Genomic DNA, 22,732 nt, shown 5'->3' on the forward strand with positions numbered 1-22,732 from the left:
TGGGGGGTGCAGGCGGTGGCATGAAGTCTTGCTCTTTTGCCTAGGTGGAGTACAGTGGCGTGATCTTGGCTCACAGCAACCTCTGCCTCCCAGGTTCAAGTGATTCTTCTGCCTCAGCCTCCCAAGTAGCTGGGATTACAGGCATGCGCCCCCATACCCAGCTAATTTTTGTATTTTTGTAGAGACAGAGTTTCACCATGTTAGCCAGCTGGTCTCAAACTCCTGACCTCAAGTGATCCACCCGCCTCTGCCTACCAAAGTGCTGCAATTAAAGGCATGAGCCGCCGTGCCTGGTCTCCTTTTCTTTTTTTTTAAAGTTTTTTTTTTTTTTTTCTCATTGTATATATTAAGGCACCCAACATTATGTTTTGAATTACATATACTGGCAAAATGATTACTACAGTGATGATCATCTCATCTCACACAGTTACCTTCGTGTGTGTGTGTGTGTGTGTGTGTGTGTGTGTGTGTGTTGTACGGGGGGAGGTTAAGAGCACCTAAAATCTACTTTCTTAGCAAATTTCCAGTATGCAATATAATATTATTAACTGTGGCCTTTCTGTTGTACATTAGATCTCCAGACTTATTCTCCTACATATCTGCAACTTTTGTACAATTTGACCTATGTCTCCCCATTCCTTTCACCTCTGGTATCCACGCTCTACTGTTTCTATGTATCTGACTTTTAAAAAGATTCTACACATAAGTGAGATCATGAAGTATTTTTCTCTCTCTGTCTGGCTTATTTCACTTTGTGATATCTGCGCTCCCATGTTCATTGCAGCATTATTCCCAATAACCAGGGCATGGAAACAACTGAAGCGTCCATTAATGGATGAGTGGATTAAGAAATTGTGGCATACATACACGTATATAAAAAAATAGGGCATTATTTAGCCTTAAAAAAGAAGGAGACAGACTATTTGTGACAGTGTAGATAAACCTCGGGGATTCCTTTTCTACATAAATACATTCATGATATTAATATATTGTTGGTTCAGTGTCATTAGAGGAATAGGGAGCCCTATTAACGCAAGGTTTGTTTAAAACTAATTAGTACAATAAACACCATTAAGATGAAAGGAACATTTTTATTTGGTTGAAAAGATATGCAAAAGCCTTCTTTTTTTTTTTTTTTTTTTTTTTTTTTTTTTTTTTTTTTTTTATTATACTTTAGGGTTTTAGGGTACATGTGCACAATGTGCAGGTTTGTTACATATGTATCCATGTGCCATGTTGATTTCCTGCACCCATTAACTCGTCATTTAGCATTAGGTGTATCTCCTAATGCTGTCCCTCCCCCTCCCCCACCCCACAACAGTCCCCGAGTGTGATGTTCCCTTCCTGTGTCCATGAGTTCTCATTGTTCAATTCCCTCCTATGAGTGAGAACATGCGGTGTTTGGTTTTTGTCCTTGCGATAGTTTACTGAGAATGATGTTTTCCAGTTTCATCCATGTCCCTACAAAGGACACGAACTCATCATTTTTTATGGCTGCATAGTATTCCATGGTGTATATGTGCCACATTTTCTTAATCCAGTCTATCGTTGTTGGACATTTGGGTTGGTTCCAACTCTTTGCTATTGTGAATAGTGCCGCAATAAACATACGTGTGCATGTGTCTTTATAGCAGCATGATTTATAGTCCTTTGGGTATATACCCAGTAATGGGATGGCTGGGTCAAATGGTATTTCTAGTTCGAGATCCCTGAGGAATCGCCACACTGACTTCCACAATGGTTGAACTAGTTTACAGTCCCACCAACAGTGTAAAAGTGTTCCTATTTCTCCACATCCTCTCCAGCACCTGTTGTTTCCTGATTTTTTAATGATGGCCATTCTAACTGGTGTGAGATGGTATCTCACTGTGGTTTTGATTTGCATTTCTCTGATGGCCAGTGATGATGAGCATTTCTTCATGTGTTTTCTGGCTGCATAAATGTCTTCTTTTGAGAAGTGTCTGTTCATGTCCTCTGCCCACTTTTTGATGGGGTTGTTTGTTTTTTTCTTGTAAATTTGTTTGAGTTCATTATAGATTCTGGATATTAGCCCTTTGTCAGATGAGTAGGTTGCAAAAATTTTCTCCCATTCTGTAGGTTGCCTGTTAATTCTGATGATAGTTTCTTTTGCTGTGCAGAAGCTCTTTAGTTTAATGAGATCCCATTTGTCGATTTTGGCTTTTGTTGCCATTGCTTTTGGTGTTTTAGACATGAAGTCCTTGCCCACGCCTATGTCCTGAATGGTATTGCCTAGGTTTTCTTGTAGGATTTTAATGGTTTTAGGTCTAACATATAAGTCTTTAATCCATCTTGAATTAATTTTTGTATAAGGTGTAAGGAAGGGATCCAGTTGCAGCTTTCTACATATGGCCAGCCAGTTTTCCCAGCACCATTTATTAAATAGGGAATCCTTTCCCCATTTCTTGTTTTTGTCAGGTTTGTCAAAGATCAGATAGTTGTAGCTATGCGGCATCATTTCTGAGGGCTCTGTTCTGTTCCATTGATCTATGTCTCTGTTGTGGTACCAGTACCATGCTGTTTTTGTTACTGTAGCCTTGTAGTATAGTTTAAAGTCAGGTAGCGTGATGCCTCCAGCTTTGTTCTTTTGGCTTAGGATTGACTTGGCGATGCGGGCTCTTTTTTGGTTCCATATGAACTTTAAAGTAGTTTTTTCCAATTCTGTGAAGAAAGTCATTGGTAGCTTGATGGGGATGGCATTGAATCTATAAATTACCTTGGGCAGTATGGCCATTTTCACGATATTGATTCTTCCAACCCATGAGCATGGAATGTTCTTCCATTTGTTTGTATCCTCTTTTATTTCATTGAGCAGTGGTTTGTAGTTCTCCTTGAAGAGGTCCTTCACATCCCTTGTAAGTTGGATTCCTAGGTATTTTATTCTCTTTGAAGCAATTGTGAATGGGAGTTCACTCATGATTTGGCTCTCTGTTTGTCTGTGATTGGTGTACAAGAATGCTTGTGATTTTTGTACATTAATTTTGTATCCTGAGACTTCGCTGAAGTTGCTAATCAGCTTAAGGAGATTTTGGGCTGAGACAATGGGGTTTTCTAGATATACAATCATGTCATCTGCAAACAGGGACAATTTGACTTCCTCTTTTCCTAATTGAATACCTTTTATTTCCTTCTCCTGCCTGATTGCTCTGGCCAGAACTTCCAGCACTATGTTGAACAGGAGCGGTGAGAGAGGGCATCCCTGTCTTGTGCCAGTTTTCAGAGGGAATGCTTCCAGTTTTTGCCCATTCAGTATGATATTGGCTGTGGGTTTGTCGTAGATAGCTCTTATTATTTTGAGATACGTCCCATCAATACCTAATTTATTGAGAGTTTTTAGCATGAAGGGTTGTTGAATTTTGTCGAAGGCCTTTTCTGCATCTATTGAGATAATCATGTGGTTTTTGTCTTTGGTTCTGTTTATATGCTGGATTACATTTATTGATTTGCGTATGTTGAACCAGCCTTGCATCCCAGGGATGAAGCCCACTTGATCATGGTGGATAAGCTTTTTGATGTGCTGCTGGATTCGGTTTGCCAGTATTTTATTGAGGATTTTTGCATCAATGTTCATCAAGGATATTGGTCTGAAATTCTCATTTTTTGGTTATGTCTCTGCCAGGTTTTGGTATCAGGACGATGCTGGCTTCATAAAATGTGTTAGGGAGGATTCCCTCTTTTTCTATCGATTGGAATAGTTTCAGAAGGAATGGTACCAGTTCCTCCTTGTACCTCTGGTAGAATTCGGCTGTGAATCCATCAGGTCCTGGACTCTTTTTGGTTGGTAAGCTATTGATTATTGCCACAATTTCAGAACCTGTTATTGGTCTATTCAGAGATTCAACTTCTTCCTGGTTTAGTCTTGGGAGGGTGTATTTGTCGAGGAATTTATCCATTTCTTCTAGATTTTCTAGTTTATTTGCATAGAGTTGTTTGTAGTATTCTCTGATGGTAGATTGTATTTCTGTGGGATCGGTGGTGATATCCCCTTTTTCGTTTTTTATTGCATCTATTTGATTCTTCTCTCTTTTCTTCTTTATTAGTCTTGCTAGCGGTCCATCAATTTTGTTGATCTTTTCAAAAAACCAGCTCCTGGATTCATTAATTTTTTGAAGGGTTTTTTGTGTCTCTATTTCCTTCAGTTCTGCTCTGATTTTAGTTATTTCTAGCCTTCTGCTAGCTTTTGAATGTGTTTGCTCTTGCTTTTCTAGTTCTTTTAATTGTGATGTTAGGGAGTCAATTTTGGATCTTTCCTGCTTTCTCTTGTGGGCATTTAGTGCTATAAATTTCCCTCTACACACTGCTTTGAATGTGTCCCAGAGATTCTGGTATGTTGTGTCTTTGTTCTCGTTGGTTTCAAAGAACATCTTTATTTCTGCCTTCATTTCATTATGTACCCAATAGTCATTCAGGAGCAGGTTGTTCAGTTTCCATGTAGTAGAGCGGTTTTGAGTGAGTTTCTTAATCCTGAGTTCTAGTTTGATTGCACTGTGGTCTGAGAGACAGTTTGTTATAATTTCTGTTATTTTACATTTGCTGAGGAGAGCTTTACTTCCAACTATGTGGTCAATTTTGGAATAGATGTGGTGTGGTGCTGAAAAAAATGTATATTCTGTTGACTTGGGGTGGAGAGTTCTGTAGATGTCTATTAGGTCCACTTTATGTAGAGCTGAGTTCAATTCCTGGATATCCTTGTTAACTTTCTGTCTCGTTGATCTGTCTAATGCTGACAGTGGGGTGTTAAAATCTCCCATTATTATTGTGTGGGAGTTTAAGTCCCTTAGTAGGTCACTCAGGACTTGCTTTATGAATCTGGGTGCTCCTGTGTTGGGTGCATATATATTTAGGATAGTTAGCTCTTCTTGATGAATTGATCCCTTTACCATTATGTAATGGCCTTCTTTGTCTCTTTTGATCTTTGTTGGTTTAAAGTCCATTTTATCAGAGACTAGGATTGCAACCCCTGCCTTTTTTTGTTTTCCAGTTGCTTGATAGATCTTCCTCCATCCCTTTATTTTGAGTCTATGTGTGTCTCTGCACGTGAGATGGGTTTCCTGAATACAGCACACTGATGGGTCCTGACTCCTTATCCAGTTTGCCAGTCTGTGTCTTTTGATTGGACCATTTAGCCCATTTACATTTAACGTTAATATTGTTATGTGTGAATCTGATCCTGTCATTATGATGTTAGTTGGTTATTTTGCTCGTTAGTTGCTATAGTTTCTTCCTAGTCTCGATGGTCTTTACAATTTGGCATGTTTTTGCAGTGGCTGGTACCGGTTGTTCCTTTCCATGTTTAGTGCTTCCTTCAGGAGCTCTTTTAGGGCAGGCCTGGTGGTGACAAAATCACTCAGCGTTTGCTTGTCTGTAAAGTGTTTTATTTCTCCTTCACTTATGAAGCTTAGTTTGGCGGGATAGGAGATTCTGGGTTGAAAATTCTTTTCTTTAAGAATGTTGAATATCGGCCCCCACTCTCTTCTGGCTTGTAGAGTTTCTGCTGAGAGATCAGCTGTTAGTCTGATGGGCTTCCCTTTGTGGGTAACCCGACCTTTCTCTCTGGCTGCCCTTAACATTTTTTCTTTCATTTCAACTTTGGTGAATCTGACAATAATGTGTCTTGGAGTTGCCCTTCTCGAGGAGTATCTTTGTGGTGTTCTCTGTATTTCCTGAATCTGAATGCTGGCCTGCCTTGCTAGATTGGGGAAGTTCTCCTGGATAATATCTTGCAGAGTGTTTTCCAACTTGGTTCCATTCTCCCCATCATTTTCAGGTACACCAATCAGACGTAGGTTTGGTCTTTTCACATAGTCCCAAATTTCTTGGAGGCTTTGTTCATTTCTTTTTATCCTTTTTTCTCTAAACTTCCCTTCTCTCTTCATTTCATTCATTTCATCTTCCATCAGCGATACCCTTTCTTCCAGTTGATCACATCTGCTACTGAGGCTTCTGCAATCTTCGCGTAGTTCTCGAAACTTGGCTTTCAGCTCCATCGGCTCCTTGAAGCCCTTCTCTCCATTGGTTATTCTAGTTATCCATTCTTCTAATTTTTTTTCAAAGTTTTTAACTTCTTTGCTGTTGTTTCGAATTTCCTCTCGTAGCTCAGAGTAGTTTGATCGTCTGAAGCCTTCTTCTCTCAACTCATCAAAGTCATCCTCCATCCAGCTTTGTTCCGTTGCTGGTGAGGAACTGCGTTCCTTTGGAGGAGGAGAGGTGCTCTGTTTTTTAGAGTTTCCAGTTTTTTTGGTCTGTTTTTTCCCCATCTTTGTGGTTTTATCTACTTTTTGTCTTTGATGATGGTGATGTACAGATGGGTTTTTGGTGTGGATGTCCTTTCTGTTTGTTAGTTTTCCTTCTACCAGACAGGACCCTCAGCTGCAGGTCTGTTGGAGTTTACTAGAGGTGCACTCCAGACCCTGTTTGGCTGGGTGTCAGCAGCGGTGGCTGCAGAACAGCGGATTTTCGTGAGACCACAAATTCAGCTGTCTGATAGTTCCTCTGAAAGTTTTGTCTCAGAGAAGTACCGGGTTGAATGAGGTGTCAGTCTGTCCCTACTGGGGGGGTGCCTCCCAGTTAGGCTGCTCAGGGGTGAGGGACCCACTTTAGGAGGCAGTCTGACCGTTCTCAGATCTCCAGCTGCGTGCTGGGAGAACCACTACTCTCTTCAAAGCTGTCAGTCAGACAGGGACATTTAAGTCTGTGGAAGTTCTTGCAGAGTTTTTGTTTGTCTGTGCCCTGCCCCCAGAGGTGGAGCCTACAGAGGCAGGCAGGCCTCCTTGGGCTGTGGTGGGCTCCACCCAGTTCGAGCTTCCTGGCTGCTTTGTTTACCTAAGCAAGCCTGGGCAATGGCGGGCGCCCCTCCCCCAGCCTCGCTGCCGCCTCGCAGCTTGATCTCATACTGCTGTGCTAGCAATTAGCGAGACTCCGTGGGCATAGGACCCTCCCAGCCAGGTGCGGGACACAATCTCCTAGTGTGCCGTTTTCCAGGCCCGTTGGAAAAGCGCAGTTAGGGTGGGACTGACCCGATATTCCAGGTGCCGTCTGCTTCCCCTTTCTTTGACTAGGAAGGGGAACTCCCTGACCCCTTGCACTTCCCGAGTGAGTCAATGCCTCGCCCTGCTTCGGCTCGCGCACAGTGCGCTTCACCGACTGTCCTGCACCCACTGTTAGGCACTCCCTAGTGAGATGAAACCAGTACCTCAAGCAGAAATGCAGAAATCACCCGTCTTCTGTGTCGCTGGGGCTGGGAGCTGGAGACCGGAGCTGTTCCTATTCGGCCATCTTGGCTCCACCCCGACCGCAAAAGCCTTCTTGTACAAAATTCAACTGCATTGTGTAGGCATGTGAACATTACTCAATGCCAACAATATCAAAACCCCAGGGGCCTAGTTATAGATATCATATACACTGCTGGATTTTTAATTTGGTGAAATTGTGTCTAGGGCAACCACCCAAGGTGAGGGTGTCCTGTGATCTATAATCAAGGTGCCTGAGGGTGGTTGGAATAGAAGTGAAGGCCAGAAGTCAGTACACGTTGGGTCGGCAAGTTTCCCTGTAGCTGTACTATTGAGTTGAAAGAAGGGTTTGGTATTTCAAGGTATTATAACCCTCCTCTGCATTTCATTTCAGTTGATAACCTCTGTGTGTTCTATAAATGTCTGTTTAAACCAAACTCACCTGCCTACCTGCTACTATGTTCTGGGCACTATGCAGATTCTAACAATGTAAGTGATAAAGTCATTATTGGTATCATTGTATCATTGGTGAGAAAGACATACAAGCATCATTTCCTACAATGTGAAAGGTGCTATGGTGTAGGCAAACCTGCTGTTAGGCCTGTGTGCACCAGGGCACTTATTCTGATATGGGGGAGTTACCATACCATAGTTCAAATTTTGGCCAATGGGAGGTTGAAAACAAGAAGGATCCAATAAATCAATGCCTCACTCCTCCTTCTTTTAAGTAGCTCTTCTGAGGTGCAGGGATTTCATATTACCTCTTGAGATATATCACACATGACTGAGCAGCTGACTTTTCTGGAGAGGCTGTGCCTACTCGGTAACATAATATTTGCTTGACTTGCATTTGCTGTTGGTCCTTTCCTGCCTCATATTATTTACTCTCAATTTTGCTGTCCTGGGATTGTACCCCCTGTTAATGTGTTTGCATAGACTTTATCTTTTTTTCTAGAGAATTGGGGCTAAGACACTCTTTTTTAAATGTTGGGAATATTATCCCTGGGTGCTATGGGGTACATAACCTAAGGTGAATGAGTTGAGGAGGGTTGGGGAGGGAGATGAAATCAGGAAAGGCTTCCAGAAGGAGGTGACCCTAGAATAGGCTTTATAAGGAAGAGTAAGACACAGTTGTGCAAAGTGGGGTTGATAAGATGAAACAACATGAGCAAAAATACAGGGACATGCAGCTATGGAATAAGATTTCTACTTGGAAAGCTAGTAGAAGAGGTGATGTCTTGAAGTCTTACTTACATTACTGCTGGGGCAGAGAAAAGGCTGCTTTAACCTCTCTCTCCATTAAGCCTTCCACTAAGGAGGAGACGAGAAGTAAGATTTAGGAATATCCTGGAGTTTGTACCCCAGTGGACTGAGCATGGAACCTGGCTCACAGGCATAAACCCCTTAATGTTGGTCCATACAATGGGGACTTTTTGTTTGCTTTAATATATTGCCCATCACTTTTATGTAAAAATGAGAAACTTTATTTGTCTTGAAAAATCAGACCCTTTATACAAAAACAAATGATAAGGGCTGAGCAGCAGATGCCCACTTGGATGAAGCATGAGTGCTCAATTCCATGCAGTCCCCACCACTCCTTGATCTGGCTCCTGTTACTCATTCACATTACATGAGCTGCCTGGCCTCTCAAGCATCAGAGTTTGCAATTCTGGGAATTCATTCAATATTGGGTACTTTTGAAGAGCTATAGGAAACATGTCTACATATCCCAAAGATATACAATACAAAGATGAGGGTGGTAATAACCACTGTATTCAGTTTACTTGGCCAATAAGACAATTTGTTCTCTACAATGAAAACTATAAAACATTGATGAAAGAAATTGAAGAGAACACTAATAAATGGAAAGATATCCTGTGTTCATGAATTAATATGTTAATTAATTATGTTAATATGTTAAAATGTCTATACTACCCAAAGTGACCTACAGATTCAATGCAAATCCTATCAAACTACCAAATGACATTTTTCACAGAAATAGAAAAAACAATCCTGAAATTCATAAGGAACCACAAAAGATCCTGAATAGCCAAAGCAATCTTGAACAAAAAGAATAAAGTTGGGAGGCCTCATACTGTCTGACTTTAAAATATACTACAAAGCAATAGTAACCAAAATAGCATGGCACTGGTATTACAGGATCTGTAGGGTGTCACTTTTCCACCTGGAAACCTCTGTGGCTGGTGGAACCTTTGCCTGGTTTTGCTTGGGCTCACTGGGCTCATTTCACTCACTTGGCCCAGCAGGCTGCACTCAGGAGTGCTACTGGGCCAGATCCCATGCTTGCCAAGGGTGGGCCAGGTGTGGAGTGCTGAGGGGTGTGTGAGTGAGTGCAGGGTCTGGCCACTGCATACAGCCAGGTGTGCTGGCTGCAGCGGGGCAGGCAGCTCCAGGTGCTGGCACAAGCACTGGCTTTGTGCTAGGCTGTGGCTGGACCAGGTGTACAGCAAAAGGGCACCAGGAAATGTGGTGGTGCCTGGAAGGGAAGCTTGGAGACGCCAAGAACCGCAGAGCCCCAAGAGGGTTTCACAGTCCTGGCTTGGGAGCCTCTAGGTCTGGGCTCCCCAAAGGGCTGCAGCTCTTCTCTCCTTCTTGTTGCCTGCAACATGGCAAGCCAGGGGCCTGTTTCGGCCTTGTTTGTGTTATAGCTCTTTCAGTCCCACCATTCGGTGGGTCCCGAATTGTCATCCCATGTCCAGGAAGAATGAGGTATGCAAACAACTGAAGGGGGAGCAAGGTGGAGAGGAGTTTCATTGAGTGACAGAACAGCTCTCAGGAGACCCAACGTTGGTAGCTCCTTTCTGCAGGCAGGTTGTCCTCATGAGTGTCCAGCTCTCAGTGGAGAGGAGACCTGCAGTAGGTAGCTCCTTTCTGCAGGCAGGTTGTCCCAATATCTGTGTGACTCTGACTGCTTCTGGGGTTTTTATGGGCTCAGAAGGGAGGAAGTACATGCTTATTGGGCCGTGGGTGGCCATGGGCAGGTCTGGAAAAATCACCATAAGTTCTCACTCCAGGCCATGGACTCCACCTGGAACTGACAGCCTGGCACCTAGGCTTCACGTTGGCCCTGGCTTGAAAGTGGAGCTTCACCAGGGACCCACTCCTTTCCACCTAGGAGCCTGTCTGCCTCCTGCTCCCATCAACAGGTTGTCCATGGCACCCAGGCTGTTTGTGCAGAGGGGAGCCTGTAGCCCCACGCCAAGCTGCTCTCAGCCCCCCTCAGTCTCTGTCCTGTGCTCATCAGTGCCCAAAGTCCAGAGGGGGCTGAGGTGGCAAGAGGCTGGCATGTCAGCACCACCCTGAGTGCGTGCACACCTGGCCAGGTTGTGACACTGCCCAGGCTGAACCACTACTTTGCTCTGAAATCAGAGTGAGTGCAGGAAGCCACGAGAGGCCAGGGAAAGGGAGCAGGCACTTCTAAGCCTGTGGGGGAAGTGGGGCTTACCAGGCCCCTGAGAGAGCAGGGATGCCCAGGTCCGAAGCTGTGGCTGGATGGCTGCAGCTGTGACAGGGAGCATGGGATTTCCATCCCTTTAACTCAGTAGGGGGTGGGCTCCCGCCTGTTTTGCCCCTACTGGCTCCACAGAGCTCTGTGCACAGCCCCTGCCATGCCTCCCCTGCTGCAGCTGGCATCCTCACAGCTGCTGCTCCGGACAGGCCACTGCCACCATCACTGGCATAAAAACAGTCACATGGACCAATAGGACAGAATAGATAACCCAGAAGTAAATTCACACAAGAGAGGTTGGCTAATGGGTACAAAAATACAGTCAGATAATGGGAATAAGTTCACATTAGGGTGACAATAGTTAACAATAATTCATTGTATACTTCAAAATAGTTGGAAGAGAAGATTTGAAATGTTTCCAACACAAAGAAGTGATAAATGTTTGAGGCAATGCATATCCCTTGTTACCCTGATTTAGTCATGACACAATATATGTATGTATCAAAACATCACATGTACCTTATAAAGAGGTTCAATTATTATCAACAAAAATTTAAAATTAAAATTAAACAGAAATAAATCCACATTTTTATAGCCAACACACACATTGCCAAGCACACGCATGGGGAAAGCACAGTCTCTTTAATAAACAGTGCTGGGAAAACTGAATAGCCACATGCAGGAGAATGAAACTAGACTGCTATCTTTCACTGCTGAAAAAATCAACTTCAAATGGATTAAAGACCTAAATGTAAGACCAGAAACTAATAAACTACTAGAAGAAAACATAGGGGAAACGCTTTATGACATTGGTCTGGGCAAGAATTTTTTTGGATAAGACCTCAAAAGCACAGGGAACAAAAGCAAAAATAGATACATGAGATTACATCAAGCTAAGGAGCTTCTGCACAGCAAAGGAAATAATCAACACAGTGAAGAGACAACCTACAGAATGGTTAATATCTGGAATACATAACAAGTTCAACTCAATAGCAAAACAAAAACAAAAACAATCAGATTTAAAAATGGGCAAAAGATCTGAATAGACATATCTCAAAGGAAGATATGCAAATTGCCAATATGTATATGAAAAATTGCTCAACATAATTCATCATCACGGAAATGCAAGTCAAAATCACAATGAGATATAACCTCACCCCAGTCAGAATAGCTGTTACCAAAAAGACAAAAAAAGTAAATGCTGGCAAGGATGTGGAGAAAGGAGAAGTCTTATACACTGTTGGTGGGAATGTCAATTAGTACAGCTACTATGGAAAACAGCATGGAGTTTCATCAAAAAGTGAAAAATAGAACTGCCATATAATCCAACAATCCCACTAGTAGATACATATCCAAAGGAAATAAAACCAGTATGACAAAGAGAAAACTGCACTCCCATGCTTATTACAGCACTATTCATAATAGCCAAGATATAAAATCAACCTAAGTGTCCATCAATGGATGTATTAGTCTGTTCTCACGCTGCTGATAAAGACATACCCAGGACTGGGTAATTTATAAAGAAAAAGAGGTTTAATGGACTCACAGTTCCATGTGGCTGGGGAGGCCTCACAATCATGGCAGAAGGTGAAAGGCACATCTTACATGGCGGCAGGCAAGAGAGAGCTTGTACAGGGGAACTCCTCTTTATAAAACCATCTGATCTCGTGAGACTTATTCACTATCACAAGAACAGCATCGGAATGACCTGCCCTCATGATTGAAAGACCTCCTACCAGGTCTCTCCCACAACACATGGGAATTATAGGAGCTACAATTCGAGATTTGGGTGGAGACACGGCCAAACCCTATCGATTGATAAATAAATTTTAGAAATATACACAATGGAACCCTATTCAGCTATGAAAAAGAATGAAATCTTGTCATTTTCAGTAACATGAATGGACCTAGAGGACATTATGTTAAGTGGAATAAGCCATGAACAGAAGGACAAATACTGAATGACCTCACTCATATCCACATATGAATCTAAAGAAGTTCATCCTGTAGGAGTAAGAGTAGAACAGTGGTTATCTGAGGCTGGAGAGGGGAGAGGGAGATGGGAGAGGTTGGTCCACCTAGATAGGAGGAATAAGTTCTGGTGTTCTACTGCACAGTAGGGTGATTATAGCAAACAATGATGCATATTTCAAAACAGCTAGAAGAGGATTTTGAATATTCTCATCACAAAGAAATGACAAATGTTCGAGGTGATGGATATGCTAATTACCCTGATTTGATCATTACACAATGTATACATGTATTGAAACATCACATTGTACCCTATAAATATGTACAATTATTATGTGTTAATTGAAAAAAGTTTTTTGAAGAGCCAACTTTTTTTTTAAGACTCAACTTTGTCAAGGTTTGACCCAGCATAAAGGAGCTGGAAATGCAGTACGCTAAAAAGGCACTGGCCTGGGTTCTAATCCTGACCTAGCCATGGCTGTGTTGTGCAGAACACAACTTTTGTGAGTTTCAGTTTCTCATCTATAAAGTGAGAGTGTATCTGCCAGTGTTTTATTTGCAAACAATAGGAACTGACACTGGCTGAATTAAGGATTTTTGAAAAAAGATTTACTAAGCAATATAGGATCTCTCAACAAACATCTGAGAAGGCTATAGAACCAGGTCTGGAACTTCAGAGTCAGGAACAACACCAAAAACCATACACTAAAATTGGACAAGTGAGAAAATCACTACCACCTCAGCTTCCCAGGGCTGGATGTCCCTGCAGCCCCAGGAGCTCATCTTATTGGGACTGAGAAGATTCACACAGTCCCTGTTTCCTTTCAGAACCAGCTTCGGATTCAGACTCAAGCATGAGCATGTCTGATCAATGCAGCTGAGGTCACATGCTCAGGTGTTAGGTGCAAAGGTAGCTGGGAGTGAGAATATTTGGCATTTATAGGGAGGTGGGCTCAGCCAAATGAATGGCAAAAATCCAATAGAAAGGGGTTGGATATCTAAGTTCCTTTCTAAATCTGAGGCTGTGCATGCCACTGATTTTCAATAATTGCTGCATGTCTGCCAATGGAGCACATGTGAGATGATTTTAGTTGGAACATACAAAAAACTTTACTTTGATAGCACTCCATTATTTCATGTATTTTAGGAAAATACAATTAAGATATCAAACCTGTGAATGACACAAAAGATTTGTACAAAGTGTGACAATTTAAAGAATAGTCTTAAGTAAATGATAGTTTAGATGATACTCAAAAAATCATATTATTCTTCAAATGACTGAGATTTTGGAAACTGGTCTAGGTAAATGCGCATCTCTAAATTTCTTTTGGTGCCAAGTAATAGTAATAATATTGATGATAACAGTGATAACAAAAGTTTGTACTTTTTAGTGTTGTGGGCCAGACTCTCTTCTAAGCACTTTACATGACTTTGGTTTTTTTTTTTTTTTTAACAGCACACCAACCTTATGAGATAGTTACTATTACTATCCCCATTTTACAGATAAGGAACCTGAGGCACAAAACAATTAACCAGAAGTCGCTCAGTACACAGTCAAATGGGGAGGTGAATTCAGGCCACTACCTTCTACCTGACAACGATACGAATAGATTGGACATGGGTTCCTGTAAAATTATTGCACCTAATATCTTCAGCACTAATTGGGATTAGGGGTCAGAAGCATAAAGTGAATGCTTTTATAGTACATTTTCATGCCAAGTGGTTTGTCATCTAGAGCAGGGTTCTCATCCTTCACTCTATTGACATTTTGGGCCAGATACTCTTGATTGTGGGGGACTGTTCTATGCACTGTAGCACAGCATCCCTGGACCCTATCCATTAGATGCCAGTAGCACCTTCTCAAGTTGTAACAACCAAAAATGTCTCTGGACATAGCCAAATGTCCCCTGGGGACAAAACTGCCCCCAGTTGAGAACTACTGGTTTAGGGGGCCTGAAGTGTCTTAGAGAAGAGTCCATTAACAATCATCAGCATGATGCAATGGTGTGACTAATTTTCTCTGGTATGTTTCCTTGTGTATTCTCTCACAGTATCATGTCATTATCTGTTAACAGCAGGTGTGCTTAGCTTCTCATATCAGAAATAAATATATGGTACCAGCTTGTACCAGCTATTGGTTTTCCATGCAATGTGTAGTGAATCTTTAACTTTATGGCTTACTTATCAATGGAACAATAAGCTTCTTATTTCCCTTGAATCCAGTGGCTACACACAGAGCAAGAAACTCTAAAGGTCCTCAATCTCTTTAAATATTTAAGCTAGCCCACATTTCTTTCCCTGACTTGATGTTTTGTCACATTTGGAATTTTTTTTTGTTCTATGTAAACATAGGACAGATTATAAACTTGGTACACTCTCCATATTTAAATATGTTCATCAGGATTTTAAAGACAAAAATTAAAACAATGATCATGATATAATATATAATAATATATCATAAGACACTGAAGAGCTAAAAAATAAAAGGATAAATTATCATGTAGGTGGGGCTTTCTGGTCACTGACACCAGAGTCAAGCAAGCACATCACTTTATTCTTTTTATTTTAATGTACCTTTTTCTTCCCTTACACTGTCCGCATAGTCTCTGGCAGCCAAAACACCTTTTCCTCCAGTCCCTTCAGATCTATCCCCTGTTAAAACCCAGCATAAAAGCCACCTCTTTCATAATTGCTCCCAGAATCCTTAATGAGAAGCCCCCTTTGCTTCTACTAGCATCTTGTACCAATCATTACTTTCTACTTTATATTCCACTGGGTTATATACCCGGATTCTCAACCCTACTAGACTGTAAATTATTTAAGGGTAAAGATCCTGCCTGGTTCATCTCTGTGTCCACAAATGCTTAACGTAGCACCTTGCACATAGAAACAATTCAGTCCTGAAATAAGGTATCCTTTTATTAAATTAATCCTTCTCAGATTAATTTCAGATTTCTAGAATCAGAAATCAATATTTGGTAGCAAGGCATAATCAGTTGCAAACACTATTTTGTTGTTGGACTCAGAATCAGGGTTATGGGGGGATCTCAGTGTCAACCCCTCCATCCTCTTCCCTTATTTATAGAGTGAGAGATTTTCCTCTGGGATTTTTTGTTAGCCCTAAATATTTAACTGCTTTCTGTCTCTTTCACACTTGAGAATTAATCACAATCTTTGGTATTCATTTCAGTGGTGGAGTCCATGAAGCAATCTTTATCCCTATACTCTTTGTAGCCTGGGTCAGAATTATCTGCCTAAAATAATCCCACCAAAAGTTTGATCCTTTAAAAGATTCACAGTTCCTATCAGAGATAGGCTCTTCAGTAAGTCATAGTTTTGGTCCTCTTGGTTATTTCTCTTTCTGAGTGATCCGTGAAAGCCTGCTTTCCTTCACCTCATGACAGGCTCTGCTGTGTGACAGCCAGGGATGCTAATGTGTGGATACTGATGCTATCTTAGCAGGCAGATAGCGAGGGATTATCACTCCAGTTCAGTCTTGCTCCTTATCTCCCATGTGCAGAAAATAGGTCTTGCTTCAGACTAAAGCTGGTAGTTGTTTTGGGTTGAAAATGTTCGTACGTGACTAATCATATACACAAAGAAAATGCAGCTGCTTTATTTCCTCAAGTGGACCTAATCAGTTTTATACTGTCATTCCACTGGCTAGTGGTGGGAGTCAGGGGAAGCTTAAATCTATCAGTTGAAAGGCTCTTATTTGGCCTCTTTCTGTTTAAATATAGTCATCTCACTGGCACTATGGTTTCTACTGGGAGGTGCTCTCTCTTGAAGATTTCAACTTCCTCCCCTGTTTCTCCCCAAGATATGCCAATGGGAGCTAAAACAATTCAGAAAACCTTTTCTCAACAATGCCTGGCTTTTAAGACTACCGTCTTGCTCAGACTCAAAAATCCTAGTTCGTATTTCAAAAGCTGAACTTTGACTTTCTCTTGGGCTTTCTTTGTAATAATCCTTATTTTCTCAAAGGCAAATAGATGTCTGTGGCTTCTTGATTAATCTGTTTCTGACTTTTGTTTTCCTGGGCCCACTTTTACCAGGTACACAGTTCAGCTAGCTTTCTATATCCCTAAAAAAAAAAAAAAAAAGAGAAATAAAATATTATCCATTAAGGCTATATCATTTCTAAAAACATGTGGCAATTAATGACTTTATTAAATCTAAAAGAAAGAGAAGTCAACATTTCTGTTCTTCAGAGAGAAGAAATGCTTACGTAGACCTGGCCAAGAAATAGCCAATTTATGTTTTTCCAGGATTAGTTGTAGTTGTAGCCAAGAAAGTGTCCTACCTCTCACTCACATCTTGTTTATAGAGGTCACAAAACAATCCTACTATACTTGAACTTAATCCCTAATCACAGTTTACATTAGTAGACAAATTTGTATTTCTTGTCAGACAGTTAAGAGATTACGTGTTGCTAAAGGTGTAAAGTTTGAATGGTGTAATTTAGAAGGAAACAAAAACAATTTCATTTTAGCCAAGTTCCAAGGCATTGTAACAATATACCCAAATAAGCTAAAAAGTTCCAAGTTGGCCCAGTGCCATCTGTGTAACACATACTCAGATAATTTCCATATTGGTCCAGTAGCGTGTAATTCTTTATTTATCTCCCAGTTTTCCTGATTGTTATCAAGGGGTAGTGAAATTATTTCCTTGGTCTACATGAATGTTGAATAGATGGCTGCTTATTTCTCACACTAAAAGCTTAGATTGGGTAATTGTTTTGCATATGCAAAAATTATTATATGCGATCATGGAATTATTGAGTTGTAGAGTTAGGATTGGACATTAGAAGTTATCCTTGTTCAGTCTCCTTATTTTACAAATTCATTTTAGCAAATGCTTATTGAGCACCTGAGGCCCAAAGAGGTCTGATAGATGGTGGCCAACTTTTGTTGTACATTGGAATTACCTGGGGATATTTTTAAAAAATGCAGCACCCAGCTTATCCCTTGGAAAGGTTTCGCTCTGTCACCCAAACTCCTGAGCTCAAGTGAACCTCAGCCTCCCAGTGGTCTTTGCAGACAGCCTGATGGAGTCTCATGGCAGAAAAGATTAATGAAATGTCTTCCAATTTTAATAAATTTCTGCAGTCCCCTCCCCCAAAAAAATGCAGCACCTAGACTTTAACCCCAGAAACTCTGACATAGTTCATCTGCTGTGAGATCTAGACATTTGTAGTTTAAACAACTTTTCAGGCACTTCTTATGCTCCTGGTACTACCCCCACCCTTTAAAAAAATTGGCATTCAAGTTATTTATTCTGCATCTTATCCCTTCAAGATTACCCACATACTTACATTAACTAATTTGAGGAAGAAATGTAAAAAAAAAATGAGAACCCTCCAGATGGCATTCACTTCCACTGGGCTTCATCATCTTATGCCTTTTGTCTCTTTATTTGTTTTTCCAGCTAGTCCAAACTTTTCTAAAAAATAAAATTGACGGCCGGGCTCAGGGGCTGACACCTGTAATTCCAGCACTTTGGGAGGCTGAGGCGGGCGGATCACAAGGTCAGGAGTTTGAGACCAGCCTGGCCAACACGGTGAAACCCTGTCTCTACTAAAAATACAAAAAATTTGTCAGGCATGGTGGCAGGTGCCTGTAATCCCAGCTACGTGGGAGGCTGAGGCAGGAGAATCACTTGAACCCGGGAGGCGGAGGTTGCAGTGAGCCGAGATCATGCCATTGCACTCCAGCATGGGCTACAGGGTGAGACTCTGTCTCAAAAATAAATAAATAATAAAATAAAATAAAATTGAGTACCGATAAGGAATACCTCCCCATTCACTCAAAATGTGATTTTACTCCTTGTCATGGATACTGTGACAATATTTTCAATTAAGTATAAATCATGCTTTGTAGCTAACCAACTTATCCTGTCTACCTGAGCTACGAAGGGGCACAAATGGTGACCTTGAGATTGTATAAACCTCAATTGGACCACTTCCCAGTGGGCGGGCCTAAGTACAACAAGTATTATTAGATACTGTAGACAAATTAGAAAACGAATTTCATGGACTTTAAGGCCTGACGGAATGGCTTGGGTTAAAGTCAACAGTTCGATATGGGAGAGTGGAATTTGCAGGTTTTAAATATAGAATTGTTGTGTGAGATCAGCCCCTGGTGGTCACCTTAACTATTACAATTGTTTGGCGTTTGTATTGAGGTGGTGAGGCTTGATAGTGGAATGTTCATGTCCACCTCAGATCACAAATGTCCTAAACACAAACTGACTTCAAATTGCAGAAATATAACGTTCTCTATAGTATACATGGATATAGAATGTTAATCTTTCAAAGGCTCTGTGGCAGGGCATCTCTCTGACTCTCTAAAACAAGCTTGTAGTTTTTCAGTTGTTTTCCATCAATTGCAAAAGAAAGTCCTAGAAACTCTTTAGTGTAAAGAAAAATGTCCCTGCGTTGTTTTGCCTCTTCCAACCTCCGCGTCCTCACGTCCTGATTCTTCAGAATTCCATTCAGTGTCCAGATGAAAAGTTTTCCAGGTAAAGAAGGAGGGATAAGCATTCCAGAAACTGGTATTCTATATGCAGAGATTCAAAGGGCATGTTTAGGAGGATTGCAAATGTCTTGGTCTTTCTGAAGTGTGGGAGGCAAGAGACAATGGCCACCTAAACTTTCCAGCCTAGCTAAAAAGTTTTCTTCACTTTCCACAAAGACAAGGCTACAGAATTATTTTTCACTCCAAAATAAACAAAGCATAACTGACAGCTTCCATGAAAGGGAGGCAGTAGGGAGTAGTGGGGAATATGGCCCCTGGGAAATCCTATGTCCTAAGCGAGGCAGCCTCTTCTCGGCTTCACTGTCTGGTACGAAGGAGGTCGATGCTGCAGGACTTTCCAAAGTTTCAAGAGAATCCCCAAATCTGGACTTTTATGAAAATTGTGCTCCTATGCAACATTTATTGTTCATTCAATACTACTGAGTGCCTACTATATGCTGACCTAAGCCTGAGGACACAGCAGAAAACAAAACAGGCAAAAGCCTCTATCATTTGGAAGCTTCCTGTCTGATGGGAGAGGGAATTTTAAAGATTAAGTCATTTACTGACTATATTAGATGGTAATAAGTGCCATCTCCACTTTATGGAGAAAAATAACACAGGGGAGGAGGATGCAGAGGGTTGGAGATATGTTACGATTTTGAATAAGGTGGTCAGGAAAGGCTTAACTGAGAAGTAGCACTTGAGAGCTCAGGTATCACATAACTAGTTCATGCATTCAGTACAATCAATGGTATTTACTGAGCACTTATTACATATGATGCATGATTCTAGGTCCTAGATATAAACTGATGAACAAGAAAGACAAAGTCCTTCCTTCCATGCAGAGACAGACAACAAGTAAGGAGCCAAACAGGATAATGTTGGACAGTAATTCCTTGCAATGAAGGACATGAACAAGGTAATGAGGTTAGAGGGAGGTTGGGGGGAGAAGTGGCTAGGTTGGACAAGGTAGTTGGAGAAGGCCACTCTAAGTGACAGTGGGTGGACTCAAAGGAACCTGCTGTGCAAAGGTCTGGGGAAAGGCATTCAAGGTGGAGGGGATTAGAAGGGTAAAAACTGGGAGGTGGGAACAAGCGAGGCTAAGGTGTCTGGCATGGAGATAAAATGGTTCACGGAACACAGCAAAACATATATGGTATGGAAACCCACGACTAAGGTCGGACTCAGGCAAAATTGTGAAACAGAAAAATATTACAGTGACTTCCTTTCCTCTCTTTTTTCTGGACACCATTTCCTCCCCTACAGGTGCTTCCCTAGCCTCATTTCATCCCTAAGCTCTATCTCTTTCAAACTTGCTCTCAGAAAAGGATGTGACAGCTCATGTATACTTAAAAAATAATACGGCTTAAAAGGAATTATTCTTCCTAAGGGCATTTAATCACAATGACTTTAATTATAACATTTGATGCATCAGCTATTCGGGTGTTGGAATATTTTACTGTTGGGGAGTATATTAATTTCCTATTGCTGATGTAACAAATTACTACAAATTTGGTGCCTTAAAATCACACACATTTATTATCTTACATTTCAGGAGATCAGAAGCTCAAAATGGCTCAGCAGGGCTGTGCTCCTTTTGGAGAATCCATTTCTTCTTCCGGTTCCTAGAAGCTGTTCACATTCCTTGGCCTGTGGCCCTGTATCACTCTGATCTGTGCTTCTGTTGTCACATCACCTTCTCTAACTCTGACCCCCTACCTCCCTCTAATAAGGACCTCATGATTATCTTGAACCCACTTGGATAATTCAGGATTATCTCCTCATGTCATGATCCTTAACTGCATCTGCAAAGTCCCTTTTACCATATAAGGGGCAAGTTCACAAGTTCTAGGAATTAGGATGTGAACATCTTTGGGGACTATTATTATTCCTACCACAGGGCATGACATTCTTGAGTCTATGAGTGGGGTCATTAGATGGCTCCCTACTTTCAGGTAGTTTCTGCTCATTATTTCTGTTCGAATTTTGGGAATGAAATAGTTCTGTAGTCTTTCTAAAGGGCCAATTGCCTAAGCTAGTTGGGCAGTTTTCCTCAATCTGATCTGGTAAAGCCAGATAAGACTGAATTTCATTGCACTTGTTTGTGCTTTTGAACACTTTTTTTTTTTTTTAAACCCACAGTGTTAATTCGAATGGCAGCTTCTGGGATGGGACTTAAACACTCTGCAGTTTCTGACCTCTGTGGAATTTGAAAAGCCAAAGGTCTAGTAAAGTAAAAATTAGCAAGAGCCTCAGTCAGAGACATAAAGGAAGGACATATTGCTAAACGAAAAGGTGAGGTGCTGTAATGAGTGTTACACGTGGAGTCAGTCCAATGAGCTATTGTTTCCAGCTTTCTGGTGCTTGGGGAAGCAGTACTGTTCCTGAACTTCCCAGCAGAGGGGGTCATGGAGCCCTGTGGGTTAATTTACTGTCTTTGAACTGCTATCCTCCCAAAGACTGGTTCTTGGTGGGAAATGAGGCAGATCAGTACTTTAAGAAGATTGTGTATTAAGCCAGAGTCCATCACTGGTTCCTACTCGTAAGGGCTTGTTATTTGAATTCTTCCCATCCACATAGCTTTATCTCATTCCCATTTCCTCCTTCATGTATCTGCTTTTCTCAACTACTTGCTGAGTGAGAATCTTTTCTAGTCAGTCACAGGGTCGCATTTTCAAAGGTCTGTTTGCCTTATTAATTTAATAGGTGTAGGTTGACCTCTACTTATCCCATGTTCACTTGTATAGTTTTTGATGTGTCCACTAAACTCAATATAGTGAGTTTATCAGGCATTCACCTGCTGAACTGCTATCATTAGCTAAAATAATAGTTTACAGGGATTTTTTTAAACTAAGTTGACTTTAATTTTCATTGTTACTTATATTGCATTAGACTTAAGTTAGACTTTGGAAGAATATGGGTTCTTCCACACTTAGAACTGCAAAGTATTATTTTAGAGGATGTTAATGTCGTTGACTTTGAATGAACATTGTCTAAATTGGAACAGGAGGTAGAAGAGTTCAGTGAGTGAGAGCCTGAGTTGGGGAACTGAAAGGATGGCTCTGGAGTGAGGATAGCCTTGGGCTCCAGTTCGGCTCTGTCAGTGCTACCTGTGTGATCTTGCGAGCAAGTCATGAAGCCCTGCCAAGCCTCAGTCTCCTCCTCTATCAAACTGGGATAGTAAGTGGTTACTGTTGTAGGAATATCAGGGTTGTGAGGAATAACAATCTATTGCCAAGTCAAGGCCTTAATACATGGCGGGCAGGTTATCAATATTTGTTGAATAAATGTCTTACGGTTAGAGTTCAGTTAACCTTAGCTATGCTGAGGAGGATCTATAAACATAAGATTCAAAGCACTTATCTTTGGGCTATTATAGTTGGATAATAGGAGACCAAAACATCTAAGCAACGGCAGTGTGTATTTGTCACCTTTGTTTCATCAGATATAATGGGGTTTCTGCTAAGCATCAGACTTGCCAGCTGTTGAGGTGTGAGCTAGGTATCTTATAAAAAGTTCTAAGTATA

Source organism: Nomascus leucogenys, chromosome 16 (assembly GCF_006542625.1).
Source record: "Nomascus leucogenys isolate Asia chromosome 16, Asia_NLE_v1, whole genome shotgun sequence".
Lineage (NCBI taxonomy): Eukaryota > Metazoa > Chordata > Mammalia > Primates > Hylobatidae > Nomascus > Nomascus leucogenys.